The sequence below is a fragment of the Anser anser genome, assembly GCF_964211835.1.
Source record: "Anser anser genome assembly, chromosome: 6".
NCBI classification, from domain to species: Eukaryota; Metazoa; Chordata; class Aves; order Anseriformes; family Anatidae; genus Anser; species Anser anser.
This window is the reverse complement of record NC_139726.1, coordinates 1,125,609-1,139,931: the sequence shown is the minus strand read 5'-3', so window position 1 is coordinate 1,139,931 and position 14,323 is coordinate 1,125,609. Positions and strand designations below refer to the sequence as shown.

General features: G+C 42.2%; 1 protein-coding gene across 1 annotated transcript in view; it reads right to left on the bottom strand.

Annotated features, from left to right (window-relative positions):
- LOC310901687 (uncharacterized protein) overlaps positions 1-14,323 on the bottom strand; it is a 134,414-nt gene that overhangs the window by 105,513 nt on the left and 14,578 nt on the right. The gene's annotated exons all lie outside the window — the stretch shown is intronic.

The window sequence follows — 14,323 nt, the reverse complement described above, 5'->3', positions numbered from 1 at the left end:
TGGTCTAAAATGCCTGAAGCCATGTTTTTCTAATATTCTTTGTAAAACAAAAAAACAAGAAATTAGTGGTGAATGCAAAAAAAGTCACTAATACAAGGATTTCTTATTTTTCTGAGATGCACAGTCATTAAGGGGTCTGCTGCAAAAGCCTGCTAGACTTTCTTTCCTCTAATTACATCATCAGACCATCATACTGTTAAAATCAGTTGCAGAGTACTTGTACACAACTAAATCCCTGCTTCTAATTACTATTTTAGTCTCTTTTTCCTTGTGACATGTTGGTGATAGATCATTATTTTTTCAGCAATTTGTTCGCATTTATATGCAATATAATTGGATCTGATTAATTATTATGATTAATGACTGCAGAATTTCCTTGCAAAGCTATTAATACTGGTAGTATCAAATGAAAGACATGGACAAATTAAAGCCAATGGAGTCCTGTTGCTTATACTTACAATGGCTGGGCTAAAGTAACCCTTTGCTGTTCTCAGCTCTACAATAAATATGAAGGTTTAACTGGTATTTCCCTACATATCTGCGTGTTTTCAAGGGGTATTAAAAAATAACTACGGGGTGAGAGATACAGATTTAATTTTAAGGTGAACTACTGTACTCTCAATTATATATCTTTGGGTATATTTTAAATGAGCTCAACAGAATTATTTTATAGCTACATTGATTTAAAGTCAAGGAACTCTGCCAAAAAGAAAAGACTGGGAAATATTTCTAAATAATATGAAGTAGGTTTATCCGTTTTTCAGGTTGGGGGTGCAACAAAACTTGACAATAAAAGCAGTTAATTTCCATTAAATGTCAAATTACAAAATTTCCAAAGGATGTATTTATGTAGTGTGTGTTGTATTTTAAATTACACTCTGGCTTAGAAATAGGATATTACATGTAAAAAAGCAAACAATGACTGAGTAGCTTAGGGGATCGACTTTCCTGCTACCTCTGGGACCTGACTTTAAATCTGTCTTTGAGCAAACTGAAGAAAAATCATTTCAGTCTAATGGCAGTAGCATATAAAAAAAAATCAGATAGCAGGAGTTCCACGCAGGTGCCAAAAAGCTTTAGAAAAAAAAGGGGGTGCAGAATCAGATGAGTGATGGTGATTTTGCCCGGATTACTGTAAAGCTCAAAACGCAAAGACTTTGAATGTGATTTTAATCTGTAATAAGTGACAGCAGTCCTAATCATACCTGAGTCAAAATAAGGGCATTGATATTTTGGGAGCAAAGCTACTGAGAAATTTTGAAAGTGTCTCTGTTAGTCCAACATCAGAAATACTGAAAAAAATGCCTGCCTACAGCAGGAATCAAACACCTAATGGGAGATTTTTAAAGCATACTAGCTCTTCATATTTGGAGGAAACAGAAAAGATTGTCTACTTTTAAGTTCTAGGAATTTCCCGGTAAATAAAAGATGACAAAAAGATGACATACATTGCAAAATGAGAAACTGTGGGCCACCAAATATTTTAAAAGAATAATCTATTTTTTATAAAGCTGATTAAAAATATCTCCTTAAGAAAACAAACACAAAGAAATCCAGCCATAATAGGTGTAATATTTGCGGCCAGGTGCACAGAAATACCCATTTGTCAAAGAGCAAATAAGTCAAACTCACACCTATAATGCCAAGAAATTCCAACATATTTCCATGCAAGATACGAGTCACACTGTACAGTTACCTGTAACTACCTATGTGTTTTCTGATGTAAGTGCATCCTGATTTCATCATTTTGCAGCTTATACGCTATGGACTACTTCTGCTTTATTTGCAGGGGCATATTAGAAATGCACTATTGAAACTGCGCTTTTCATGAAACATCTGTGGCAAGTCATTCAGTGACTGCAGGTCACTGCAAATCAGAAGCAAGAGTAAAAAATGAACTTCACTTCTGTGTTAAGCTGCACCCTGGTACAAATTTGTCCCAGAAGAGAGAGCAGGAGATAATACAGAACATCCGCATGCAGTAGTTAGAAGATGTTAAAAAATTTAGTTCTGGAGAGTTTGGTAGTTCCATTACATTTAACATCTTTGTGATCCATTAAGCAAGTCACGGTCTCAGATGAAATGTTCAGCATGCAGCAAGAGGAAACAATTACAACTAGCAACAGGCAGCAAGGTGTGGGCAGTGCGGGGACTGCCGAGAAGGCTGAGCCATCCCAGCGGCTGCCCAGAGCAGGGGGCTGCGGGGAGCTGGGGCTGCCCTCCAGTCTGACCACTGCCGGTGCCACCGAACCAGGGGAACGCAGCGCTGCCGGAGCTTGTCTTGGTGACGGCCCAAGGCACAGCAGGGAGACCTGCCCGTGCTGCTCAGGTGGCAGTCCCCATGGACCTCCCTGCGGCAGAACAAAAGGGTTCGAGGCTAAGCTGGGATAGAGCAGAGGGCCTCTGTAACAATACCAAAGGATTTTGTCCCTGCAAAATTACTGACATTTTTTCCCGTGAATTTCACATCCGATTTTTTAAACTCACAGACTCACATCTGGGTGACAGTTTTGGAGATACGAAAGATCTTATGGAGTCCTGCAGTTACTCTGCATGGACTTACACTGGGGAAAACAAAAGTGCTGTGAGGTCAGACCTGGGCTAACAACCACCAGGTTGCTCACGTGGTGCGGGGAGGCAGTGTAACGCTAGAGAAGAGTCTTAGCAACAGATTCCAGAACTGGACGGATTTCATAGCAAGCAACACGGAGAAAGAAAGCCATATTTAATCAATTTCATTTTAAAAGTTTGGTTGGTTTTGATTGCTATTTGTTGCAATATTTTGTTCCTGTATCAGTGGCATATTACTTCCTCTCCACACTCAACTTTGTATTTGGGCAGTTGTTCAAAGGTCTTGAGGTGTTTTCCTCCACTTTTTAACATCAGTCACTCATGTTTGTTGCAGAAAAACAATTAATTTCACAAATGATTGACCCAACAAATAGCCCAAATAAGCCCAGTCTTCACATAGGAGTATTTCTGAAACAGGAAATAAGTTTTCCATACATTTATCCAGAAATCAAATGTAGTTTCAATTACTTTCCAGCATTTCATCAGGACTACCCAACATCACTGTCCTCTGCTCTGTCTGTTCTGACTCAGAAATGGTGCTAAGAGTTATCATCGTTCTTCTGCCCAAATCATCACCATCATTGTTCCTCAATATGTGCTCACCAAACTGTCAACAGGGCTGAACTCCGCTACCTAATGCACTAAATGCGCAGCAGAGATCGTTGGCGACCCCAAAGAGCTAACAAAGCAAAAGACACACAAAACAGCAGGTGCAAAGGACGTGGTGCAGGTTTCTTACTCACCAGCCAGATGATCACAGAGGTGCCTCTCACTTAGGTACCCCCGGCCACTGACAATGTTACAGGAACAACTGACTCATTTTCCAAGCTACAACCAAACAAAACCCTTTCTACACCTGGCTGGCCCAGTGTCCTCATCAATAAAAAGGTGACTTGAATAAATCTTGAATACAGTAGCTGATGTGGTTGTTATACTCATGGAAGCCCAAATTCCCTTCATTAAAAGGAAACAATGATGAAAAAGATGTAAGCGTAGTGCCTAATGACCTGACGTTGCTATTTGCGTGCTCCCAAACCAGTGTCTTGAAGAGCATTTGCATGGGGACGGGAGAAAGGAAACAGCAGAACATGCAACACAGCCAGCGATGAGATGCTGAAAAGTGAAAGGGCGTAAATTCAAAGCATCCCATTCACTTGTAATGAGTTTTCCTTCCAAGAGGACTGCTATTGCTCAGCAAGCCCCTGGGGCTCAGCAGCGGGGATGAGGGGTGCAATAAGACATGGCACGCGAGGAAGCAGCTGCACGTGGGCAATCCCTGAAGGGCAACTGACCCACAGAAACCTGGAGCAGAGGGAAACAACACAGAAAACCACAGGAAAACAGAACATTGGCTGCTCTGAGCTGAAGGTTGGTAAGTGAAGACTGTCCAACCACAGCAAGCAAAGTCTCTCTTGCAGTGGGTGACCCACAAGTCCTGTCCTCCCCAGGATCAGGTAACTGAAAAGCTCCCAACAACTGAGAAACAAGTAATGTTTGCAAAATACCAACCCAAATTAGCACTTATGGGTCTTCTAGCCATTGTGCATTTTGCAGAACCTAGATTACAGTCATCAGGAAATAAATGACATGTGAGCTTTATTATAATCCACTACTGCTAATCAAACGACTTTGCTCACCTTGCGAGCAAAACGACTTGCTTACATTTAAAATCTATTTTTAAATGTTTTTACTTGACCTTGTCCACAGGAAACTTACAGACAATAATGCATTGTTGTCCAATTAAAAGCACATCAAAACCTTGATTTTACTAGTTGACTTCCTATCTTCAGGCTCCCTTATGCACCTTGGTCGGTAGCATTAGCCCATCATGTATGCAGAAGAGATTATCTGAAGGAGCACACGTCTCTAATCTGAAGATGAAAAACAATGTCCTGAGAGCCTTTAAAATGGTTTCATAGAAAATGAGGGTGAGATTATTTTGTTCTCCTGTTTTCATTTTTCTTGGGGGGCTTTAATCATTTTTTTAATAAAGACAGTTGAGATAAGTGAAATATCAGTCAGAAGTCACTGAGGAAACAACATTTAGACCACAGTAATAGAACAGGCAAATGTGAGCGTCATAATCTTTTAGCATCTTTTGCATTGTATTAGCAAAACACAGTATCATCAATCTCCCAGTGTTGTTTTTCACCTGACTACCACCTTTTGCCTTGCACACCCCGAGGAGCGTAATTACAGTCACATAACATATGTACAGCGAGTTTGAAAAGAAGGGAATAAAAATGATTTTCATACAGATGGCTTTGGTAAATAGGCAAAGTCCTGCGTTTTTCTTCCTGCAACTTTCTGGAAGTTCTAACCGTTTCTTTGGGTGTATTTTAAAATTTAGGAGAGTGTTAGAGTTCAATGTCTTGAAGAATCTACACATAACACATGCATCCTGAATATGAACCTCTATATTTCTGCATAACTCTAGAATGAATAAATAGTGACTTCAGACAAAGAACTTCTTATTTATATGCATTTTCATGGTAAAAATATTTTTGAAAGCAAAAAATGCCTAGAAAAAAAGAGTTTTATATATATATACACATATAAATCCATACTTGGAAACACCTATCAACCAAAATTTGAAGAGGAGAAACAGATTTATACCTTTACTTTTTTTTCAGCCATGAAAGATAAGAGGTTAAGTGCATGGCAAGAAGTAAAAATCCAACAAAAAATAAATATTCCAGAATGCTGAAGAAATCTGAACTATACATCCATTATTTCTGAAAACCTAACACAAACAGAGTCCTTAGACCTTAATCTTATCCTAATTTAAGATAAGGGAAGCTCGCAGAACATCGTTTTGGCTGTAATTATTATCTCCTGAAAAGCAGTGCTGCATTCTCTAGGGCATGTGCAACTGAGGAAGATTAGAGTTCAGTAAGAGGCTCCATTTATTTCCACCTTCCAATTTAAGTATGGATAACATATTACACTTACAGAAGGAAAAAAAATATAAGCAGGACATATTAACACAGTCACGTCTCTACTGCTCTCTGCTGAACAGGTTCTGATTGCAACTCAATCACTCATTAGAAACTCAGGCCATAAGCTTATTTTATAGGTGCTCTCAAGGCGACTTTAAACCGCGGCAGAAAGGCTTTAGCTGTGAAATACACAAAATGTTCACATTCCAGCACCCAAATGGAAAGAGAAAAGCCAGAAACCCAGTGCTGCTAGGGATACAAACATGACAACGCGGATCCGAATCTGCATTATTTTGTTGTGTACATTTCTTGCTAAGGACGATAAAAGCAGATGCCCACGTGCACGGCAATGACTACGTTCCAGTGGGGACCGATAGCGTCTGAAAACGGGAAGGCAAGATTTAATGTAGAGGTGCACTCAGAATCAATTTACAGCAGTGAGTAGAGCTTCTAATGTGCGTGATTCAAAACAAAGTGGGCACTGCCTACCCCAGGGAGCCTCAGCCGCTATTTTCTCATCCTAAAGCTCTTGTAGCTGATTTCCACAGAGCAGGGAAGGGAACGTGTGTTTCTCGATGGTTAAGTATACTGCAATGATCAAAAAGGCTGCATTGTATCTAAAACTAACACGTTTCTGAGATTTAAAGAGCTATTTCAGATATATTGCTGTGCTTTCTTCTACTATGAAACTTGTTCAAGATATCAATACATTTTATCTGTGCAGTATACAAAAGTCTTCTTAAGTCGTGATCTACTTTTACGTAGTATGTAGAGGGGTATTAGCCAATTAGGGATGGCTGGGTAACTGAGCATATTTATACATTTTTAATGCATGTCTTTTCATCTTTAGCTTGTATGAAGCAGTAAGACCTAAAAATCAAACACTGGATGAGTTTAGATGATTGGGTATTTAATTGAAGATATCCATCTTAGCTTTTGAAAACCTTACAAATGAAGTGTGCATGTTTTAAAAATTGACCATAACCAGTAGCTACTAAGTCTGTTCTGTAATCTGTTCTTGGTTATGAAAAGAAACCACTTACTGAAATTCAAGTACATGCTTAAGGCCAGTTAATGGCTATTTTTCCCTCATTTATACAACAAACACAGCTGATACAAAAGGTAGCTGCTCTCTTGCACTAACAAAATTGCAAGAAATATTTTTTTTTTATTCTCTCCCTACTTCTTAAACTAGTATGTCAGTTACAGAAAACTGAGTATCAAGTGGAAATAGGAAGGTGATTTTATCAATGTGTGTGGCATTAGCAAGACCATTAATGGGACAATCTATCCTCCACTACGGTCATGATTTCAAAAACAATGTCAGAAAATGTAACTTCCTGAAAAGCGCTACAGGAATGACTACGTTCTGCAGAACGTGCTGTACAGTGAGAGACGTGAGAAGTTCACTATGCTTAGTTTATTCGAAAGAAGGTTAAGAATTGATTTGATCATAATTTAAGTTACTTGTATGGGTTACAAATCTGTGATACCAAAGCATTCCCTAATTTATTAGGCAAAGACCAAAAAGATCCACAGATTCACAGATTCACAGATTTCTCTAGGTTGGAAGAGACCTCAAGATCATCGAGTCCAACCTCCGACCTAACACTAAGTACTCCACTAAACCATATCCCTAAGCTCTACATCTAAACGTCTTTTAAAGACCTCCAGGGATGGTGACTCCACCACCTCCCTGGGCAGCCCGTTCCAATGCTTAATAACCCTTTCGGTAAAGAAGTACTTCCTAACATCCAACCTAAAACTCCCCTGTCGCAACTTTAGCCCATTCCCCCTCGTCCTGTCACCAGGCACGTGGGAGAATAGACCAACCCCCACCTCTCTACAGCCTCCTTTCAGGTAACTGTAGAGAGCGATGAGGTCTCCCCTGAGCCTCCTCTTCTCCAGGCTGAACAAGCCCAGCTCCCTCAGCCGCTCCTCGTAAGACTTGTTCTCCAGACCCCTCACCAGCTTGGTCGCCCTTCTCTGGACTCGCTCGAGCACGTCCATGTCCTTCCTGTAGCGAGGGGCCCAAAACTGAACACAGTACTCGAGGTGCGGCCTCACCAGAGCCGAGTACAGGGGCACAATCACTTCCCTCGACCTGCTGGCCACACTGCTTCTTATACAGGCCAGGATGCCGTTGGCCTTCTTGGCCACCTGAGCACACTGCTGGCTCATATTCAGCCGACTATCCACCAATACTCCCAGGTCCTTCTCGGCCAGGCAGCTTTCCAGCCACTCATCTCCCAGCCTGTAGCTCTGCTTGGGGTTGTTGCAGCCCAGGTGCAGGACCCGGCACTTGGCCTTGTTGAACTTCATGCAGTTGACCCCAGCCCATCGCTCCAGCCTATCCAGCACCAGGTGGAAGTTTTAGGATATTTTTGCACTAGAAATACCTCTCCTCTCTAAGTACAGGTAACTGGTTAGCAGGAAAGCTGTCCTGGTGGCACAGCAGAGTCCCCAGCACACGTGTGTCTGTGGGGTTGGGTGGGGGGAAGCAGCAGAATTCCCACCCCTTGCTAAAATTCCAGTATAATTTGTGTTAGCCTTAAGTTAATTTGAAACAATGGAAATATTGCATATCCATAGATCTTATATATAGTGTTATGAAGCAGATTGTAAATTATAAATTTATAAAATTAGATAGAAAAGTACAATTGCATAAAAACTTCAGGCATTCCACGGCATTTTATCCCCTCCCTGCAGCGACCACCATGGGAGTGGGAAACGAGGTGGTTCGGGCTGAGCTTTAGATCTGTTTGGGCTGGTTTTTGTAACGATGCCATTCCAGAGCTTACCATTGTAACGATGCCGTTACAAGAGATCTCCATCATCTCCAGCACACCCCAGGACTCCTGGTCGTGCTCTTCCTATGTGTTCATAATGAAACTAATGCACGTTCACACCGCGCACCCCTTCAGCTTTGTGAAGCACCGAAACAACGATGGAAATTGGTCATGAAGTCAGAAATGTAATAATCTTCCAAATTCCATATAAAAGCATTTTTATTTCTCCAGATTGATATTGTGAGTTTCTCTGAAAGGTAACCTGTTTTCTCAGCAGCTTCAAGAGTGACCACACGTGAAATGGTTGGGAATATAGCAACTCGCTAGTCCAGGGCACCAGAAGCCTGAAATGAGCTGTACTGCCAGCAAAACTTGCAGCACCATGTGCTTCGTGGCAGCTACGCAGCCACCACGGACTATTTACAAAGAAACAAATTGAAACCAGCTCTGAGGGGTTACTGAGTGAAGTTCAAGCACATTGCTTTCAAATTTCCTTGTAAATAAAAATACATGGGAAAGAGAGGAGCTCGAAGTACCTCAGTGCATCCCTTGAGCATGGTTCAGAGCCCCCAACATACTGTTCTGGTTTTATAAATTAGAAATCTTGTCATCTTATCATAGAGACCGAGAAAATTGTGGCAAACTTTATCTGCTAAGTGAACCTTAATAACCTCAACTTTAACTTCAAGAAAATTACACTAGGAAACATTTCCCAGCCTTGCAGGTTGTGGGAGACATAAAATTCTTTCTTTTCTCCCATCTCTCCGGGAGTTATTAACCCTCCCTGCAGAGCCTCCGAGACCTCCGGCAAGCCATCACTTCCACAGCCTACAGGCAACAGCAGTGACGAGCACACCAGTTGTTTTGGCAACACATTTGCAGCAAAAGCTTACATCTCACAGTGCAATTAAAACCTTTACCAGGTAATTGAAAGAATGTAAAGAAAATCACAGCCTTTGAAATAAAAAATGTTATGTTGCTGTGACGGTTTCTCGTGCAACAATTCACAAATGATTTTTTCCGATCACATGGAAGGGACCATTTAATTACAGCACTGTACTGAATGCCCTTGGCCATCCGAAAGCAGCAACAGCAGCTATTTCATTTCATGGTAAGGCCTGTCCCAGACACATTTGCTGATACAGATTTGCTGCGCCATTGCAGCTGGGTGCCGGGTGCAATGCTGGCACCTCCACAGTGCAGACAACTCGACGGCGAGTCGGGGATTTACTGGTGCTTAGCAGTTCCACTGCTACTGATTTTTAAACACGAGCCTAGGACCATTGCATGGCTTTTGATGCTTCCAGAGCTACAAGAATATGACAAATTACAAGTATATTCTGGGCTCGTTTTTGCAAAAGAAGTTTGAAGAAACCTATCAAGGCTTGGAAAGCTAAATGGAAATAATAAAATATATTATTATTTAGCATATCATAAAATCATAGAATGGCCTGGGTTGGAAGCGACATTAAAGATCACCTAGTTCCAACCCCCCTGACGAATGTGGGGGGGTCATCCCATAATGCTTTTTAACAACTGACTTGGTGATGCTGCAGCTCTGCACCTGCACAAACACTGGGCCAAAACACACTGAGGGAATGGTGTTGAAAAGATTGTATCAGAAAACAGACCAACAACCCTGATCGTGCCATTGACCTTCAACCATTTGTCCAAGAAACCTCGCCATTTAAGATCGCCAGAGCCCGTGTATCTTTAACGTACATGAAGAAAGTTTCCTGAACACAGTTGGCCAGACACCAACTCTCCGAGACTACAAGGGAGAGGGTTTTAGGTTTTTTTTCTCTCTTTTTTTTTCCCAAATGTTCTCAGATCTTAGGGACACAGCATTCTGAATCTGTTTCCTTTCAGAAGTCTTATTAAATCCGCTCTTTGCTATTGGGGAATTCCAGACTTTTCAATCTTTTTAATTATCATTAATAAACTTGAGCTTTGACTTTGAGCACAAAGAACACAGGTTACAGCTCTTACAGGCTCACTGGAATACTTTCTACCAAGCCAAGAGCCATGCCTTCGTTTTTAGGTTCAGAACATACTTTTTCTCATGCCAGACAAAATTAAAATTTCACCCACAATTTCTCCTGGACTGTCACTATCTCATTTGGTGACCTCAAGTCAAACACTGTCTCGGTACACACATTAGAAAGATTGTGAAGGTGTGAACAGAGTATTAAGCAAGTTGTCAAAAATACAATGCTGCTTGATCAAGCTCTCAAAGGCACATGGCAAATCCTGCTGCGAGGGAGTCGCGTGCATCTCAAAGCCTAAATGGGATTTCTGAAAACACTCATGGAGTGTCTTCAGAAAACATCCTCTCACGTTTATTGAAGAAGCAAATTCCGATCTATCTAGCAAAATACTTCACATTTAATTTGATGAAATTGCAGAGAAAAATACAAGTTTGTTGACCTCTCTACCTCAGGCTGACATACTTTCAATGTATGTTCCTCCACCGCAGCAAGCAGCACAAGAACTGCTCACCTCCAGCCATTCACGCCGACCCCAGCTCAGGCAACGAGCTCCCGCTGCTTTCCCTTGCAAGGAACGTGCAGCCTGGCTCCCGGGCACTGCTCCTCCCCAGCGAGCTGTGCCGGAGGCCATGGCATGGGACTACCAAAGCGCATTAAAGACGGCACGGCCACTGGAAACCCCCTTGAAGAGGACTGTGCCCCGACCCCTGTGGCTGCCGGCACCCAGGGGCTGAAGCCTCACCTGGGAGGACAGCTCTGCTGCGGAGTGCTGCCGAGCGGAGGGTTGGTAAATATAGCTTCTGGGGGGTGGAAGAGGAGAGAAATCGAAGTTAAGAGTGAGTTCACACCGGCTGGCCAGACTGTTAGCAAGAAACATATAATAAAGGCCTGTTTAAACAAGCTGAGTTTCTAAATTCGCACACATACTGCTAAAGCGATACATTGGTCACATCAGGAACCTCGTACGTCACGACAAGAAGCAAAGGAAGAAGACCATCCAGCAGCTTATTTTCTCAAGAAACGCTGGCTGCCAAGCAGCCTTCAGCGCTCCCTGACGGGGCGGCTCTAAGCCCCCGTGGCAGGCACAGTTACGGGGGCTGTCCCCGTGCCACCCATCCTGCCCGCGGTGCGGAGCTCACCCCGCCTGTGCCAGCAGCACCTGGCTGCGGGTTCGCAGCACAAAGCCCTCGAGGTGCGTCTGGGCGCACAAAGCTGCTGCCCTGGGCGTGGACTGAGAGGGCCCGTTATTAAAGGAGGGAGCGAAACAGGCTGCAATTATGCCCAGTTAATCCTCTTATAACAGCGAGGTATTTCTTCACCACAGTAATTATTTGCACGGGGTGGAAATAACAACCATATAGAACAAATTAAAACTTTACCTTCAGATGCTACCTCAATTGTTATGCAGATTTCATCATTTTCATTCAGCCAAAAAGGACCCTTAATACCAGCCCCTCTTCCAATAATCAAAATAAAAATGTGACATCATCGCTAAATTAATTACAAGTTTATTGGATTTATTTTGCCATACGCAGTTTCCTCCGACCGGCCTCATGTGCTCAAAGCAGACACGGTCGGAAATCTCTCTGATTAAAAGGGTGAGCAATACATCAAGAGCCCTGGGAATTTCTGTATGCCGTACCTGGGTGCGGGAGGAAAGACACATCAAATGACCAACGCAGTGCACAAACTGCTTGTTGAGGCTTTTTTAAATACAACCATCACACGTTTAAATGTCATGCTGGGATTTAGTTAACTAAGGTGGCAGGTTCTTAAAATGTAGAATTTATTACGTTGAAATTTTCCAAATGCAAGACTGAAAAGGGAAAAATATGTCAACTTTTATTTATTTCCTATATAAATATAGGCAATTTAGTCCTTCCCCCAAATACAGGCAGATTAGATGAGTTAGACAGTAGTCAATTCATTTTGCATAGGAATGGCTCATTAAAAAAAAAAAAAAAAGAGCCCCACATTTGTATTAAGCTCCGATTGGACAGTGCACAAAATGAATTTACAGTGTCACTCAGAGATGTAGCAGGACTAATGAGGGAGGGATATAGTATGGTGGTGTGGGTAAATCTACGCTATATTCATTCCCTCAGCTGGTATAGCTCATGAAATGGAGGTGTCCCTCATTATGTATGTGTCTCAGGAGCTTTCTTTAATATTTTAATAAATAACAACATCAGCCCAACAAGAAATTAATGAATAGTATCATTAATAATGAGCTAGAGTCTTGTAGTGATAGGACAGATATTAAATTGAACCACAGTGGTGCTATCTCTGGAGACTTGGGAATTTTCCAGCGGCAAACAAGGCCACTGAATGAAGCAGCCATCGCTCTGTGCCAACAGCTTTTACAACAGGTTGGGAGTAATAAAAGAGGATTTTCTGCACGATAAAGTTAAGCCTTAGAAAATCTGCTGGTGTAGATCGGTGTGAAAAGTACTGCCAAACGTGATCCTTAATTAAACTTTAATTAAGATAAAGCTCTTTCCTTTAAAGAGGAGGGGGGAGCAGCAGCAAAAAGAGTGTCAGCTATTTCCCTTCCAGTTTCTGATCTGAAATAATTCATATTAAATCACAGAAAATTGTGTTCAAATACGTTAAATCCACAAAACCCAGGAAATTCAGACTCACGGAAGAAACAGCACCCTGAGCTCAGCCCCATGCCTGTGTGTATCTGAGCCCGTGCCCTGCGGGACCGGTCCCCATGCGGGAACAAAGGCACGAGCCCGCAGCGAGGTGCAGCCATCGCCAGCTTCTGGTGGACCAGCAGTACCCCTCTGACAGGCTTCTCTTAAGGTTTACGATTCTTTTGTTTTACAGTAATAGGAACTAAATAATACATACAGTATATATACAGCCTAGAAAATGACATGCGCTGTATTTGTGTATGGGAAACCTTCTCACAAACGAAAACATATTTTCACTTTGAAGCCCAGGACAAAACCTCTCAGACATGAGCAGCCCACATTTGCCACAGCAAAGGGGATGGGGAATATTAATAAGAATCATCAAATTACTTCGTAGCCAGTTTCCCAACAAAGTAAATTCTAAACACTCCCCAAAACTGAATTTTCTATGAGTCAGTGGCATGGTTCTTTTTGAAAAAAAAAAGGGGGTTTATGACCAAGTTGTCAGCCACATCAGGATGGCTGAGCAGCCTGCAAAAGGCTTTCCACCACAAATTGCTTTGCAGGGGCTGTTCTGTACTCAGAAGGCCACCCTGTAACCCAGCACACACAATGTCTGTGTGCGTATAGACCCTATATGTACCACGTGGAACGGGGACCGATCATCTCTGGAAGCTTAAATCAGCTGCTTTTTGAGTATCTAGAACTGCTTCTGAGTTTGCACACTTGATTTCATTTTAAAATACACAAGACGACCTCACCAAAAACAACTGTTCTCCGTCTTTTTGAAGCCATATTTAATCCTGGCTCCTGCTGATATTTTGAAATTTTCGAACTGCACCACACTGGTCCTTCCTCAATCCTTACTTGGGGCAGCGCTGACCTGCACTTACACATCCAGTTACACATCCATCCATCAGTAACTCTCTGAATTACACCTGTGAGACATGCACATTGCTCCTCTGGCTACACAACGACAGTTCGCTGACTTGGCATGTTCCAGATCACAGAATCACAGAATCATTTGGGTTGGAAAAGCCCTCCAAGATCATCTGGTCCACCCATCGCCCTACCACCAATGTCACCCACTAAACCACATCCCTAAGCGCCACGTCCAACCTTTAAGATCAAAGCACGCCACCTAGTCTAATCCAGACAGCATAAATACCACTCTGGAGAGGACTTCCAATAGCCTGTGTGGATCTTCCGGTGTTTGAATAAGAACTGAAAGGAATCAGGTAGGTACTCAGCTTTTGGCTAATACTCAACCCTAACTATCACTATAATTCCGACAATAAACAGACTAAAATCTTCCGTTTTAACAGGACTTCTGCCAAGTCCCAAGTCCCAAGTACGAAGCTCTACATCAGGATTGAGAGTGACTTCTCATTCCTTCA